Source organism: Moschus berezovskii, chromosome X (assembly GCF_049115385.1).
Source record: "Moschus berezovskii isolate FMDL1 chromosome X, NW_MosBer_1.0, whole genome shotgun sequence".
NCBI classification, from domain to species: domain Eukaryota; kingdom Metazoa; phylum Chordata; class Mammalia; order Artiodactyla; family Moschidae; genus Moschus; species Moschus berezovskii.
In genome coordinates, this window is record NC_142488.1 from 23,139,967 (window position 1) to 23,158,124 (window position 18,158).

Sequence of the window (18,158 nt, forward strand, 5' to 3'; positions counted from 1 at the left end):
TGGCTTTATATAAAGACATATACTGTCAGAAAAATCAGAGGTGTTTTTTTTTAAGTATATATTTATTTGGCTGTGTCGAGTCTTAGTTGCAGCATGTGGGATCTTCACTGGGGCAGACTTGCTCTCTCGTTGTGGTACACAGGCTCCAGAGTACCCAGGCTCAGCAGCTCTGCAGCATGTGGATCTTAGTTCCCTGACCAGGGATCGAACCCACATTCTTGGCATTTCAAGGCAGATTCTTTAACCACTAGACCACCAGGGAAGTCCCCAAAATAGGAGTATTTTAATAAGAGTTTCTGAATTGTTGAGGGATTAGGTAAAAAGAAAACGACAAAAATGTTTCAATTTTTGTTTACAAAAGTATACTTTATCAAATTGCTGTCATGTTATGAATAACTTAAAAGAGAAGAGCAAAAGGGGTCTTTTACATCTGGAAAACAAAACATTAAACAACCAACAATATTTCAAATGAAGTCATAAAAATTATAATCATCTTAATCAGTTCATTCAGTCTCCTATTTTTAATTTTTGTTTTCCTTTATCTTAGGCTAGTAGCTTTATGAATCAATCAGTAGAGTCTTAGAAATTCCTATCCAGTGCAGTGCTATTATCTTAAAGTTATCAGAAACCTGTATTCTAGAGTACTTGTTAATGTCTTTTCCAAGAATCTCTTTGAAGATGAAGCGTTTTTGCTGGTAGCCGATTATAAATGCTTTCAGAGAGGAATCAAGAGAAAAACAAGGAGTGACAGAAGACTTAAAAACCAGCATGGTTAACGATCTGGTGAGAGGCCACCAAAAAGTGATGCAATTGAGAAGCAAACTATTATTTTATGCATGCTGCTGCTGCTGCTGCTAAGTCACTTCAGTCGTATCCGACTCTGTGTGACCCCATAGACGGCAGCCCACCAGGCTCGCCCATCCCTGGGATTCTCCAGGCAAGAACACTGGAGTGGGTTGCCATTTCCTCCTCCAATGTGTGAAAGTGAAAAGTGAAAGTGAAGTCGCTCAGTCATGTCTGACTCGGAGCGACCCCATGGACTGCAGCCTACCAGGCTCCTCCGTCCATGGGATTTTCTAGGCAAGAGTACTGGAGTGGCTTGCCACTGCCTTCTCCATATTTTATGCATACATTATTATAAAATAATAACTAGAATTTTGACTGATCACATTATACCAGGACATATCATATTTTTTGAAATTTTATATAATTTCTAGAACATATTAATAATATATACTATGTAAATATAATCTAAGAAGAACAAACATTACTTTTTATTTGACAATTCCTACAGAAGTTAACATCAAGTAAGCCTAAATAAACAGATTTCTCTTTCATAAGGAGAAAGAGCAAATCTTTTGCAATCTTCTAAGGGCCCTCCAGAAAATCCCAAAGTTAGTTCGCGGTCAAAAAGACTTCATTCAGAATTTGATTTTGGGAAGTTTGTTAAAAATGTCAAAAGATTAGAAATAGTTCATCAAATAGAAGCATAAGTCACTATGAAATAATACTTAGTTATCCATTCACCAAAGTGACAACCGAAAGATTTCAAAGGCAAATATACAAAGTAGTTGTAAAAAACAAAACAAACAAACAAAAAAAAACCTTAGCTTTTAAAACTGAAAAGACAGAGGGATGGGATGGAGAGGGAGGTGGAAGGGGGGTTCAAGATGGGGAACACATGTATACCCGGGGCAGATTCATGTCAATGTATGGCAAAACCAATACAATAATGTAAAGTAATTAGCCTTCAATTAAAATAAATAAATTTTATAAATAAATAAAATAAAAATAAATAAAACTGAAAAGACTCTGTTTTCCTAATTAATCAAAGATCTGACAAAGACAATTTGGAATAAGGGAAGTATTTCCCATGATGGAGAATCCCTGTTTCCCAGGCAGGTTACATTAAAGGTAAAGAAAAAACTTTTATAATATTTTATTAAAAACAGACCAATAATCTAAGAAATTTTGTGATTTTAACAGCGAGAAAATTAAACTTTAGTTTTTTATTTTAAAAATCCCTGTATAAATCTATTCAATTTAGCCGGCTGTAACTTGTACCGCACGAAGATCCAACCAGTCCATTCTAAGGGAGATCGATCCTGGGTGTTCATTGGAAGGATTGATGCTAAAGCTGAAACTGCAATACTTTGGCCACCTAATGCGACGAGTTGACTCACTGGTAAAGCCTCTGATGCTGGGAAAGGTTGGGGGAGGGAGGAGAAGGGGACGACAGAGAATGAGATGGCTGGATGGCATCATCGACTCTGTGGACATGAGTTTGAGTGAACTCCGGGAGTTGGTGATGGACAGGGAGGCCTGGCGTGCTGTGGTTCACGGGATCACAGAGAGTCGGACACGACTGAGAGACTGAACTGAACTGAACTGACTGAACCTCACAACATAAAATTTCTTTTCCACAAACCTTTTGCATCTTTCTATATCCATTTAGGTTTTGTCTTCTTTTTCCTTTTTTATTCTGAAAAAAAAAAGTTTATTTGAGACATTATTCTTTCTCCTTAACAAAACTATATCCTATATTCCTCACATAGTTCTCAAATAAAAATACATCCCACGGGAGATCAACTATACTTCAGTTTTTAAAAATTTCAAGTTCATAATAAAGATTACTTTGATGTTTCATACTCCTCAAATCAACAAAATCTTCACTATCATATTGATTTCTTCCAATCAGTGTTAGAGACAGCAATGTCAGTTTTCCTTTCTTTGAATCAAAGTGAAAAAATGCTCGGACAGAATAGTTTAACAAATAATGTTCATGTGCTGTTGGCTGTCAAAGAGTTAGAGAAAAAGATAAAACCAGCCACCAGCTCCTCTTCCCTGCAACACACTAATCCACCAGCTCAGGTAGTTTTGTGTCCTATTCACTTGTGCAGTAATTATTGCTTGTATCCATGTCATGCAAACGCAGTCTATTATTTTCAGGATGTAGAACACACCTCTACATCCTTAGCAAGGAAATGGAAGAGCCAGTCTCATAATGAATGAGCAATTTGGCACTTGGAAGGGATTTATATACTTGAGTTTAGACAATGAGTTTAATTTCTTTATGCCAGATATTCAGGGGCTTTATGGACAATGGATAGGAACTATGTTGACAGAATTAAAGGCTATGTGACTGTGACAAAATTAAGAATATCTCAATTCTACTGTGTTTTGGAATTTGAAGGGAGAAGAAACGTATGTAGAAAAAATATGCAAACACTTACTGAAAACTGTTTGCTCTTTTTTTTTAATTCAAATATTTTATGGAGTTGTTTTTTATGAGGAAATGGAATAAACCTGTACTGATTTTTTAAATCTGATTTTCTTCCCTTACTTTGTATACAAAGTTGTTTTACTTCATTCTTCACTGTTTGTAGTAGCTCAATTTTACATATTGTTTATAAATTTTAACTATGAGTAATCTTTAACTTCCTAGGGAAAATTAGGAAGCAGGCAGTAGTGAGCTATTTATCACATATTTAGCATCTCATAGTAAAATAGCAAACTTATAAAAACATAATTATGTAAATTTTTATTTTTAGAAATATGCTCTTCATAGTACAATTTTAATGTGGTTTTAATGTGATAAAAGACATATTTATTAATAGACTCAAATATCCTTTGTCTCTAAAAATTAAGAAAAGTAAATAAATTGAAATTTATGTTCAGTGATCAATGTCTCAGTATACTATCTTATTTGGAAATGAACTAGATATAAATATTAATTATTTAGTTTAGCTTAGTATAAACTTTTATCTTATTTACATTTATTTAAATTCTTTTTTTTAACAATTATGCTTAGATTAGACATCAAACAGCTAGCCACCATCTTCAGTTATTTTGTAACATAAAGATGGCATGAGCTTATTTGACAAGTAAACAAAGGTAGAAAAAGTTATATGCTTGCATTACATTTAATAATGACAATTCCAAAAATATGCTTGTTTTTATTAAACCAACAAACTTAAACTAGCTTTTTTTCATCAAGGATTTTTTTCTGATCATGTGGACTTGAAAACAATTGGGTTAGTTTCTATTTCTGAAAACTTTTAGGAATACTTAATTTATATAAGCACTTATTTCTCTTTAAGCCAACTAAACAGAATTCTTTTAAAAATATCATATATACATGGGAATTCCCTGGTAGTTCAGTGATTAGAACTTGGCACTTTCACTGCTGAGGGCCCAGGATCAATCCCTGGTCAGGGAACTAAGATCCCATAAGTCACATGGTACAGCCAAAAAAAAATCATAAATACATAATACACGTACATATATGGATATACCTAAACAAGTAGGCAGATACAGAGATATTAGTTTTCATTTTTAAATTTTAGCTATGTCTCAAGTATAATAATACGAAATGCAAAAGAATCTGAATCCAAATTGTGTTTCTGGCCAGCAGACTAAGTTAAGGTTACCTATTCAGATGGTCAAAGTTTTTTTAACTACAGACTGTGTGTGTATGTGTGTGCATTATAAAAATTCTTTAAGAAAAGCTATTTTTCAAGTCAGTTGGTCTCTTAGAAACTTCTGAATACTGATCAAAGAGTATTTTCCATTGTCTCTGAGAAGTCTGCAATCCTCTTTTCAAGAGCACCTCTTAAAGTAGACTATGCTATCTAAGTTAGAGTCTCCCCAAAGTGGCCACGATAATTCCAAATTATTCTTTGTAAAGTTCACTCATTTTGCCAGAAAGGCACAAGATTCTGGCCCATAGTGGTTATACATACAAGAAGCAGGAGTCTTTAAACAGGGAGGAGAATGAGATTTAGACAAGGTGGAATCTATCTCTGCCTTTAGATTCCCTGAAACAATCCATGAGGAGCTCAGTAATCCTGCTGCTGCCTAAATTCCAGGGAATCACAGGTTTTCTCTCCTTACAGACAGAAGGGTGACTTACCAAGAAGCTAGAACAAACAGAATACAGGTATGCATGATAAAGTTGGAGAGTTCAACACGCAAAGAGAGCAGCACTCAGGCTGACTGCAAGGTCAGTGAGAAAGCACTGAGCTCCTTGGGTCCTGTGGGTACCAGCATGCAGTTGCTCGCTGGCTTCAGAGTTGTTGAAGGTCTTATTTGGATCCCACTTCTGATGCCAGAAAACTGTTAAAAATCCAGAAATAACACAATTAAGATTCCCTGGTGGCTCAGTGGTAAAGAATCCACCTGCCAATGCAGGAGATGTGGGTTTGATCCCTGAGTCAGGAAGATCCCCTGGAGGAGAAAATGGCTACCCACTCCAGTATTCTTGCCTGGAAAATTCTATGGACAGAGGAGCCTGGAGGGCTACAGTCCATGGGGTCACAAAGAGTCAGACATGACTGAGCACACATGTACACACGTAACATAATTAAAACCGCCAAATCAACAAATAGTATTTAATATGAGTTTGTTGTGCACATAAAAACAGTTTGGGGGCTTCCCTGGTGGCTCAGTTGTATATATAAAAAAAAAATCCACCTGCCAATATAGGGGACAAAAGTTCAAAAGTTCTGATCCAGACAGATTCCACATGCTGTGGAGCAACTAAGCCCATGCTCGACAACTATTGAGCCTGTGCTCTAGAGCCCAAGTGCTGCAAATACTGAAGCTTGTGTGCCCTAGAGCCTGTGCTCTGCAACAATAGAAACCACCGCAATGAGAAGCCCACGCACCACAACTAGAGAGTAGGCCCCGCTTCCCGCAACTAGAGAAAAGCCTGCACAGCAACAAAGACCCAGCACAGCCAAAAATAAATAAATACTTTTTAAAACTAAAATCAAAACAGTTTGGGACTGGGGGCTTCTAAATTCAAAGATGGATACGAAACTCAGGGGCATTAAATTACAGCAGGGCTTATAAAGTGAAAATCAGAAAGTTATTAACGCTTACAATGACTGGTTATTACAAGGGGAGGAGGTCAAGGTGGCAGGGGATTGGTTAAAAGTGATTACCTCATACCATTTTAAAGACGATAACTCAAGTTTCTTTTATGATTGTCACAGGTATTTATAAGAAATGACCTAGGTTAAGTTTCACTTACTTTCATGAAATACACTAGATTTAAGTTGAGCTTGCTGGCTTAAATGGTTTTGTCTGCTCAGGGAATTCGCAAATCCCGCCTCCATTTTTTATGTAATTGTAACCACACGCACGTGCACATGTGTGCACACATACTAAGAGCAATCTGCATTAATGGACTGAAATAGATGTCTTGGACCAAGTCTGCCAGAATATGGGTTTGCTCATAAAGGGCACATTCAGGGCTCCTGAAGGTACTGCAGTCTAGTGCTGGGAAACTAGAGAAATAGTGTCACTCACTGGAAGCCCAAATTGAATACTTCAGTGACTGGAGCGGCTCCAATTCTAACTGAAGTCTGTGGCTTCCAGTCTGGGACTAAAAGGGGTGAGAAACACTCTGAGTGAGGGAGTGGGTGACAGGGAACCAAAGAGGAGTTCACTGTTGATGAGACATGCTCATCAATCATTCCCAGACCAAGAAACCCACAGAAACCAAGCTGCTTTTGGCGCTCCCTCCTCCTGCCTGCAGTGAACCTGCAGATGCTCTGCATTCCAGCACCGCCAGCCCACACCACAGAGAACTAACGTCAGCCAGATCCAGTCTTCACCAGTTCCTGAGTTTCCCCTCCCTCGTGCTGACGCCACCATGATCACGTCTCCTCCCCACATGCCTCCCCTCTTCCTCCTTTGTCACCAGAGACACACAAAGAGAGTCAATGACATTTGAGGGACTAAGAATACAGAGATGAAAAAAGCACAGTCCTGCACAAGGAAATGCAAACAGCCTAAGAGAGAGAGAACCGGAAACAAATCAATATAATATGACATTAACTCTAATGGAGGAATATGCAAAATACTCCTGGTACAGCAAGAGTGAATTGCTCCTGGGCAATGTGATGCAGACAGTATTTTCCGCACCCACTATATTTGCTCCCTATTGCTGCTGTAACAAATTACCACAAACTATGTGAGTTAAAATAACACAAACTGATTATCTTACAGTTCTGGATGTCAGATGGCTGACGCAGGACTCAGTGGACAAGGTGTTGGCAGGGTTGTTTTCCTTCCTGGAGGTTCTAGGACAGAATTCATTTCAGAATTCCCTGCAATCCAATTCTGCGGATGGTTTTTAGTTGTCCAAGAGGCTCTTATAGTCTCAGTCAGAGAAAGTAAAGATAATGAACAGAAGGAATTTTTCTGATGAATTCTATCTTGCTGCTGCTGCTGCTAAGTCACTTCAGTCATGTCCAACTCTTTGTGACCCCATGGACTGTAGCCCACCAAGCTCCTCCATCCATGGGATTCTCCAGGCAAGAATACTAGAGTGGGTCACCATGCCCTCCTCCAGGGGATCTTCCTGACCCAGGAATCGAACCCGCATTTCCTGCATTGCAGGTGGGTTCTTTACTGCTGAACCACCAAGGAAGCAAATTCTATCTTAAGTTCCTTAAAAGTAATCAATAGAGCCAATATATTAATTTAATCCATTTATTAAGCACCTACTATATGCCAGGTGCTTTGCTGGGTGCTGAGGCTACAACAATCAAACAGAGAGAGTTCCTGATCTCCAGGAATCCACCACCCAAAAAGAAAAAGTAGAAACGTTATCAAATGCACTGTGACAACTGTTCCAATGAATACTGTGCCATAAGATCTCAGAGGAAGCAATATAAATACTGCATTCTGCTGGGAGGGAGAGTTGGAGGAGTCTTGGTGAGGACATAGGCTAGTGGCCCGTAGAATCACGGAAGAGGTGACATTTGAGAGTTCTTCCCTTAGGCAAAAAGAGACTAAACTATGCAAATTGAATTTTCCAGTTTCATAAATAAACTTTATAAAGAGGTTAAGAATGTTTTCCAAGGAGTTAAATGGGAATGTTTGTCGTTTTTCTGTCTCACATTATTGCACATACCTGGCTAATTAAAATATGTCATTTTAATTAAAGGTATCCATGGAGGTGGCCAGGTATCAATGTTATCAATGTACCCACAGCCCAGCTGCTCATTTCCCAACAATCGAGTTCCCTGAGTGACCTAGTAGTGTCACCATCATGACCAACCTGCTTGAAACATGTTGGAGGCAATCAGAGCTCTGTGTCCTCAGTGGAAGTGAGTTGCACAAGCAAGATAACCCTTTCGCTGCATTCTCAGAGGACTTAGTCCCACACCCAGGGAGAAGTAATGTGCCTGTCTCAGTCAGGATGGTTCTGAGCTGAGCCCCAGATTGCTGAGGGAGATTCATGGCCTGCTAACATAAACTTTGTCCCTGGGTGGACAAATCTCCAAGCCACCTCCTCCATATGTCATGTTTGCTCAAGTCAAGATGCATCTATCAAGTGCCTACTCTATGAGACAAATCCTGCTTGATGATAGAGCCACAAGACTGAAGACAACAGTCTGTCCTGTAGAGGGGCTCATATCTGGCTTCCTGACTCATCTCACAGATGAAGAAACTGAAACTGAACTTTCTGGTCTCTTTCTCTGGTCTGCTCATGCTGTATTCCCTTTACTGAGGACCTTACTCCCTTCCTGTATTCACAGAGCCCAACTGAAGTTCTACTTCTTCTAAGAGGATATCCTGACTCTGTAATCATTTACTTTCTCTACATTTCTATTTCACTAAGTCTGTATCTGGCAACTTATTATACTTTTCTCTGTATTATTTCTTTAATTATGTAAAGTGTCCATCACGCTACTCCAATGATACTGCAAGCTTCTAGAAGGCAGGGGTCACCTGTTAAATTTCAAACCTGGGCACATAGTTAACTCTCAGCATTTAGTCAAGATTTAACTGATTGGATGATGGAAACCAGCTCTCGAGCAGTAATAGGAGGAGAGGAATGGTAAGCAATGCTCCCACCTTTTAAAGGCTGGTTTGGTCCTAATACAGCCTTCAAAAACCAGCTGCACTGGGCTTAAAGAACCATCCACAAGAGCATAACATAAAAATGAAAGGGTCCACATTATAGACCATATTCACAATTTATCCAATTAAAGATCGGGTCCATTGCAGTAGAAAAAGATGATTTATTACAGCCATGCACACACATGCTAAGTCACTTTAGTTGTGTACAACTCTGTATGACCTCATGGACTGTAGCCCACCAGGCTCCTATGTACATGGGATTCTCCAGGCAAGGATACTGGAATGGGTTGCCATGTTCTACTCTAAGGGATCTTCCCAACCCATGGATCAAACCCATGTCTCTTCTGTCTCCTGTATTGGCAGGTGGGTTCCTTCCCACTAGGGCCACCTGGGAAAGTGAAAGTGAAAGTGACTCAGTCGTGTTCAACTCTTTGCAACCCCATGGACTATAGAGTTCATGGAATTCTCCAGGCCAGAATACTGGCGTGGGTAGCCTTTCCCTTCTCCAGGGGATCTTCCCAACCTAGGGATCGAAACCAGGTCTCCCGCATTGCAGGTGTATTCTTTACCAGCTGAGCCACAAGGGAAGTCCAAGAATGCTGCAGTGGGTAGCCTATCCCTTCTCCAGATGATCTTTCTGACCCAGGAATCGAACCAGGGTCTCCTGCATTGCAGGCAGATTCTTTACCAACTGAGCTATCAGAGAAGCCAACAATGTAAATGTCAACCTCAAAAGTTAGCCTCCCCAGCATCCTAAATTTAATTTAACCAATTTATTATTCATGCATTAACCTAAACCCTTTGAGACTTTTTTTTTTTTTGGCCAACTAAAATCCTTGTAGGATTTTAGTTCCCCAACCAGGGACTGAACTGGGCCCTCCTCAACGAGAGCGAGGATCCTAACCATTGGACCACCAGGGAATTCCTTATTTTGAGACACTTTTAAATTAAAATAACTTTTTATTATTGCCATAAAGGACTGTTTTTTCCTCCCTCTCCCAGCCCTATTCCTAGGGTCTGGCACCACCTAGGAAAGCGTGATTAACAGAAGTAGGCATTTAGTAGGGAAAGAGACAGCAACCCTTTGCAGCATTACGATGCCTGAAAGGACATGAAGGTTGGCAGTGGGAAAGGTTTGACTTTTCCTAACCATGGTTAATGGACTCTTTCTTTTCCTTCCTTCTCTACCTACTTGTAGGATTCAAGCCCAAGGAAACTTAATCCTTTTCTGACTCCTGGCCTATCTCATCCAGGAACTGGATGACCAACACCTTGCTGAAGGCTATGGAGTGGAAGACGAACGAAGGGCTGGATTTTCCCCACAGGCTGGATAAAAGGCAAGTGCAGTACTTTCTTCTGGCCTCTTGTGGAAAGGCTGGAGTGGACACTGGGTCTGGGTTGCTTCATGTCTATATTCTTTTCTCTTGTTACAGTAGTGTTTGCCCCTGGTACTTCAGCAGAACATTTCCCCTAATTAACTAGGTTCTGGGGAAGGGGAGATGAAAAGGAAAGGAATAGAGGAGCAAAAGTCCTGTCATGAGCCTATGTGGGGCAAAAGTTTGCACAACCTTCATACCCCTCTTTTGTCCTTTAGTCAGCCAGAACCTGGCACATTGTAGGAAGGCATCTGACAGTGATCTGTTTCACTGAAGAGAAGATATCATTGAAGAATTCCAAAGAACTCACAAAAGAGAAGTGGATTCCCATTAGTAGAACCAGAAAAGCTTACTACTGTCTTGAAGGTTAAGTTTTATCTACTGGCTCCTAAATTTGGCACAGTGCCTGATACCCTGTAATTATATAATAAAATGGATTGATGAAATGACAAAACAGCAGTGTTAGCTACCATGTGTTGAGTACTTATCTCAGTGCCTAACATGTTGAAAATGTATAAAAAATATTTGTTGAATAAAGAGGGAATATCAGGAAGGATAGTGTTATTTATTGAGAACTAATTGGTCAATTATCTTATTTAATCCTCACAAAAACCATGTTGTTGTTGTTTAGTTGCTAAGTTGTGTCCGACTCTTTGTGACCCCATGGACTGTAGCCCTCCAGGCGCCTCTGTCCATGGGATTTCCCAGGCAAGAATACTGGAGTGGGTTGCCATTTCCTTCTCCAGGGGATCCTCCCGACCCAGGGATCATACCCATGTCTCTTCTGTCTCCTGCATTAGCAGGCAGGTTCTTTACCACTGAGCTACCACCAGAGAAGCCCTCACAACAACCATAAGAGATCAGTATTCCCATTATTCCCATTTTACAGATAAGGAAAATCAGGGTTTAGATGCACAGTGCATAGTGTTCTTTTCCACCAGAGGGCACAGTTTTATACCCCAGACTTATCCTGAAAAACTGATGGTGTGAGTAGATCTGGGTAAGCAGACTCATGACCTCAGTCACATATAATAGCAATCGCTGCTAGAATTGGGGGATTCTGCACAGAGAAACCAAACCAGGAAATGAGAAGGTATCTAGAAAACTAGATGACCATAATGCCTCAAATCATATTCCTCAAGTTTCCCCTCTCATGTTCATATTCAGCACTTATCTCTCCCTTTCTGGTTTGTTTCCCCATGTGGACAAATGCATTCTACAATGAATTTTTACTTTCATAAATTATAAAGTAATGACACATGGTTCTAACTTGATGTGTGGCTCCCCAACATACTGTAAACAAAACGTTTTGAAATTTGTCCTTTCAGAATTCTATATCTGAATGTTAACTTTCCTAATCTAGAACTCTTTTTCTATCTCAGGCCAGTAAATAGGGGAACTCTATTTCTACTTCTTTCCACTATGTTTTGGCAAAAATAGATTCAGAACTTATTACTATTTAATTTGATCCTTTCAGGTGGATCTGAGTCTGTCTCATTTATTGGCTAGATCCTTACATACATATCACCCTTATCGATCACCTGGTCCTATCCACCATGGAAGCAGCAAGTGATGAGGGGACAAAAACAAGCATGAAATTCAAAACCAGATGCAAGCTGGTACTGGGGCTTTGTTGTCGCTATTTAGTAGCTAAGTCATGTCCAACTCTTTTTCAACCCCATGGACTTCAGCCCACCAGGCTCCTCTGTCCATGGGATTCTCCAGGCAAGAATACTGGAGTGGTTGCCATTTCCTTCTCCAGGGGATCTTCCCAACCTAGGGATCAAACCTGCATCTCCTGCATTGCAGGCGGATTCTTTACCACTGAGCTACCAGGAAAGCCCAGTTCTGAAGCTGCAAGGTCCTTATTTTCTATAACTGACATGGACCATTCCTACTGGCCTGTTCTTGGTATTACACAATAAGGTCAAAAGTCAAGATTGGAGGTTTCCCTGGTGGGTCAGTGGTAAACTGTCTGCCTGCCAATGCAGAAGATACAAATTCAATCCCTGGTCTGGGAAGATCCCACACGCCACAGATCAACTAAGTCCATGAGTCACAACTACTGAGCCTGTGCTCTGAAGCTTGGGAGCCACAACTACTGAAGCCTACATGCCTAGAGCCCATGCTCTGCAACAAGAGAAGCCACCACAGCAAGGGGCCCACACACTGCAGCTGGAGAGTAGTTCCTGCTCTCTGCAGTTGGAGAGGGCTCAAGCAGCAGTGAAGACCCGGCACAGCCAAAGATAAATAGATAAATAAATTTCTAAAAAAAGTCAAGATTGGGAGAAAGAACATATCAGGTAAATACATATGAAAACAAAGCTGTATTGCTGTTGTTCAGTCGCTCAGTCATATCCAACTCTTTGCGACCCCATAGACTGAATCCAGGCTTCCCTGTCCTTCACCATCTCCCAGAGTTTGCTCAAACTCATGCGCATTGAGTCAGTGATGCCATCCAACCATCTCATTTTCTGTCATCTCCTTCTCCTCCTGTATTAGCTATATTTATTTCATTAAAATATACTTAAAGAAAATACCAGTATAAAAATACAGAGGCACAAACATGTGAACAGGAAAAAGTCACCATGAAAATATAAAAATTCAAAACTTGCTTACACCTAATAATAGTCTTAGTTCAAAATGGATTGCTAAATTTGACTGCTTTAAATTGAAAAACTGCCGTATGACCAAAGACACTATTAACAACAACAACAAAAGCCCTAGCACATGTTTGCAAGAAAAAGTAACCAAAAGGAGTGGAGAGAATAATAAATTATATAAAAGGGTTACTACAAATGAATAAGAAAAAAAGAAGCCAATCAAAAACGGGGGCTTCCTTGGTGGCTCAGTGGTAAAGGATCCACCTGTCAATGCAGGGGACACAGGTTCAATCCCTGGTCCAGGAAGATCCCTCATCCCACAGAGCAACTAAGTCCGTGCCCCACAACTACTAAGCCCATGTGCCACAATGACTGAAGCCCACTCGCCTAGAGCCTGTGCTCCACAAGAGAAGCCACTGCAATAAGAAGCCCATGCACTGCAACAAAGAGTGGCCCCCACACAATGCAACTAGAGAAAGCTCACACACAGCAATGAAGACCCAGCATAGTCAAAAATAAATAAAAATTTTAAATGGATAAAGGTCATGGATTGGCAATTCAATAGAAGAAAAAAATATGACCAATAAACATATGAAAAGATCAATATCATATTAATCTAATTCAAACCACAATAAGATACAATTTCATACCCATTATACAAGCAAAAACCATGAAATGCAATTACCAACTGTTGGCAAGGACAGAGACTGCTAAGAATTCTCACTCACTGCTAGGAGAAGCTGTAAATTGGCCAAATCACTTTGGAGAACAATTTGGCTCTATTTCATAAAGTTGAACCCAAACATTTTACCCTTTGACTCAGCATTCCAGTCCTAGGCAAACACCCTATAAATTACTGCTCCTATACTCAAGGACATATACAAAAATGCTCATAAGAGCATTGTTGGAAAGGGCAGTGGAAGGGGGGGGGACACAATCTAAATGTTCATCAATAGGAAATTTTTTTAACTTCGAATTCTCTGAGGATGAATTTGAATCCAATTAGTTCATAATTTATGGCATGAATCACTGTTTCAAGGTTAGGACTTCTTTTTTTGATAGATTTGGAGGCCTGGCGTGCTGTGATTCATGGGGTCACAGAGAGTCAGACACGACTGAGCGACTGAACTGAACTGAACTGAACTGAATGTTTATAATTTAACATTTCCTTCCTGTATCCCTTTCATACATATTAATAAGTCTAAACATTAAAATGGGGAAAAGATGCACTGCTGGGGTATTAACTGGCTGTCTCCCACAATGGCTCACAAGAAGGTTGAAATGCCTTCTTGAATTTACCATGGTTTAGGTACTAGCCCTCAGACGTGCAAGTCAGAAACCTGATTTGTCACTTCACTAAAGGTAAATCCAAGTCCTTATGTGGACTCATATTAACCAAGAAATAACTATGAAATAACAATATCAACTTTGTAATTCATAATGAGATGTAAGACTGCCTGAGGCACATGAGAAACCCAGTTATAAACAGAAAATTTACTGATGAGTATGGAATCAGTTGCACTAAACTAAAATAGTCACTAGACTGTAGGCACCATGAAGGCAAACATTTCTGTCTGATCTTTCCAATGCTAAAATTCCAGAGACAATAACAACACCTGATTCAATAAAAATGTGTTAAATAAATGAATGAATAAGGAGAAACTTAAGTATCCATCTCCACAATATGCAAAAACCAGTCTCAAGATTCAGCTACTGGAGTTCTCACATCAAGGTATTCCTGTTCTAGCACAGTGCCAGAGCAGGAGATTTCAATTCTGGTGTCTGAGATTCTTTACCTGTGCTTCTAGGATTGATCCCAGTAGACACCTTTAGTTACCTACACTACAGCCATTTCCTTCTAATTTCTTGCTGGGAACATTCCAATTCTGTTCTCGGCAGCAATGTGCCCAACCTCAAAGAACAGATCACCATTCATCTTGCCCAAACATATCATCTGTTTCCTTTGCCAAATACTCACTGCCCCAGCATCCCTTGTAGCTATGGTTAGCCATTACTCAGTACTGTTATTAGGGAAATTAAATGGAGGTAGTCTTGTTCAGGCTTCAGAAGCAGGGGAGCCAGCCTCTGACCAACTTCTGACCTTGCATGGACTATATGCCTGCCTGCAAGCACACCAATTGTTATCAGCAAGTTAGATAAGACAGGAGTGTGTCTTGGAATCTCTTAAGCCCCTGAGACCCTGGTCAGCCCCCCAGGGTCTAATGAAATCCTATAACTCACAAGGTGAAACAAACAACATTGTATAAGTTAAAGAAAAACCAGAGCTGCATGTCTGCACACAAACTGATGATGATATCAGTTGGTGGCCTGGGATTATAAGTGAGAGCCTCCAAAACTGAAATTTGAAGTCTCACCCATGGGGTGGATGTACCACCCAGGACCCTTTCCCAACTGGGACTCCAGATTGCTGTTAACAAGGAATTTCTCAGCACTGTTCAAGTTTGGATGTAGGTTGTTGGCCCAATTTCATGATATACATGCTGTTATTTCTCCCTATTGTTTCTTTTCTTTTAATGATTGAATATTGAGATTAAGTCAAATAATCCTCTATAAAAAACTGAAATTGTTCTGTGTAACGAGTGGTTTCTTTAGTTAACAAATTAAAAACTTTGGGCAAAACAACTGCCCAATAAGACATTAAAGGAAGACTTCTGGAGTATTCTAGGAAAGTGCTGCTTTCTAGATAAAACAGAGCCTCAGTTGGAGAATGATTTTTGCTCCTGACCTATCCTCCCTGCTTAGGATGCTGATGTGAGGACATGATGCTTGGAGCTATTGCAGCCCTTTTATGTTCATGAGATAAATTGAGGATAATTGGCAGACTGGAAGGGTTTTAAAAGCCTAGGTTCTCTATAACATGGTTAATTGCCGAACTAGCCCTGGAACTGGCTACCTCCAGTCTTCTGAATTGTTTTTTAAGTTTTTATGACTTACTTAAGTTACTCTGATTAACTGTTAGCTGTAGTCAAAAGCATTTCTAACTGATACAGTGATCAAGTTTGTTAAAAGATATACTTTTTCACTTTAGGTATGTTAATACATTCAGTCAGTTTATAGTCAAATATTAACTGGCTTGGGATACAGTTTGAATATCTCTGCTTGATTTTTAATTTCACTTTCAGAATCTATGCTAATTTCACTGATTTCTAATACCACTACACAAATCATGCAACCACCAACTGTGACAGCACTAAGCACCTCACGTCTCCTTTCCCACACTCTTCTGCCTGATATGCTCTTTCCTTCAAATCCTTCCAAGTTGTACCAGGTCACTGGCACTTCTGAACCAAAATAATCTCTTTCATCATGATAAACAGAACTGATTTCAACACTGAATGAATCAGAATGTAGCTGATGTTATCATCAAGAAAAGCTTCTGAATTCCATTTGTGGGAGTCTGGATATGGAGGTAAATAAAAGATGCTTTGGGTGTTTGCTTTGGTGATTCATTATCTGATACGTATAAGATATCAGAAACGAGAGTAGTTCTACACTTCTGTTTGTCCCATCTGTTCTTTATTCCTTTTTTTCCTCTTTTTCTGTCTTCCCTTGTATTATTTTGTATGAATCTATTTTATCCCCTCTATTGACTTACTCAATTTCCAGACTGTTCCAAATTTGTTGAAAACTACAAACAAACATATCCAAGAATCCCAGTGAATACCAAGCAGCATAAACACAAAGAAAACAACATCATGACACTACAGAATCAAATTTCTCAAAACTAGTGATATATAGAGAAAATCTTAAAGTTAAGACTAATCTCTAGTTTTTCATCAAAAACCCTGCAAACCAAAAGACAGTGGAACAATATCCTTAAAGCATTGGAAGAAAAACACCATCAACCCAGAATTTTATATCCAGTGTAAACTGTGTTTCATTGTTATAGATTGCTGAAGATAAATGAAGAATACTTAACCGCCATTCACAGCTCTTTTAACAGCTTTTTGTTTTTAACCATGGATTCACAGACTAGGTACTGAAAGAAAGAATGGGACAATGTTCTATCTGCTGTTCTGCCCATATTCTTAGCACTATAACTGCATAACTTCCTTCTATTTGGTATAACATTAAAATATCTGTAAAAAGGAGAAGGAAAAAAAGTTATGTGAATTAACATTTTCTTCATAATGCCTTTTCAACCTTTTCTCCTATTTCCACTAAGTTTGTCTCTTTTAAAAAATCTCTGTATGTGGTTTACAGTTAGAATGTTAATTAGGTCAGAGAGTGGTCCACTTCTAGAGACAAGATTGTAAATAATTTATCCTGGATGCTGTGTTGTGGATTGGACCTTGTCCACATGATGTCTGGCTAGGCAGATAAAAAAAACTCCAGGCAGAATACAATAGGCATTACAATACTGATTACCCAGCCTCTGTGATGATTCCATTGGAGCAGACCTCACTGGTTGGCAAACATTAACAGAATCATTGCACATTTATTATTCATGAGGAAGATGAAGCTTCATTGACAAAGGTCAATGAATAAGAGAACAATCCCTGTGTAAGGCAGGATAAAAACTGGCTTGGGACAAATCTTTTTCTCTCCCCATTGGACCATTCACAATCATTCTTCCTCATCTAAAAACTGTTACAGTCTTTATTTTACTAAATAGAAAGGAATAAACATTTAGAGGTCAGTTCTTCTGATCCCTCCCTATCCTACGCACACCACACATGCAGGGAAGCTGCTCTTTTCACAGTATTCTAAGTACTTCACAAAGGGCTTTACAGCAGCATTTAACATTCACAACCTTAGGAGGAAACAATTATTATTAACTCCATTTGACATACAAGCACACTGAGATATAAGAATCTTGTCCAAAATCATACAGCTCGTAACCAGCAGTGCTGGGATTTGCATCCATGTCTGCTGGGCCTCAAAGATCCCTGCTTTTTCTGCCACACAAGTGCACTCAGCTCCACCTTCCAATAAGTACTTACTGAGTCAACTACCTTTTGGCTTCACACCAACAGGTCAGCATTCTCAAAGTCACTTACTTGGATGAGAAAAACCACTCTTTCTGTCAGGTGATTGAGCATGTATTCTACCTATGAGAGAAGAACATAAATGAAGAGCTGTGGACCATTTTCAAAGTACTGGGACAGCACTCATCTCAGAAAGAAGAATGCTATTGTGGTGCCCCAGATTCAATGACTAGATGTTCACAGAGGAGTCTTCTGTGAGAGAAAGTCCTATGGTCTCTGAAATTCTTCTGTGAATGAGCCTGGCTAGAGGCAGCTTTCTACAGCCTCTTAGGATGGCAGGGATCTCCCCAGCA

At 39.6% G+C, this 18,158-nt stretch overlaps 1 long non-coding RNA gene across 1 annotated transcript; it reads right to left on the reverse strand.

Moving 5' to 3' along the window:
- Nucleotides 1-382: 382 nt before the first annotated feature.
- On the reverse strand, nt 383-17,930 carry LOC129534892 (uncharacterized). Its single transcript, XR_008681514.2, has 3 exons — nt 17,821-17,930; nt 4,913-5,115; nt 383-2,482 (listed from the first exon to the last, which is right to left on the reverse strand). It is a non-coding gene; the product is annotated as an uncharacterized LOC129534892 (long non-coding RNA).
- Between the last annotated feature and the right edge of the window lie 228 nt (nt 17,931-18,158).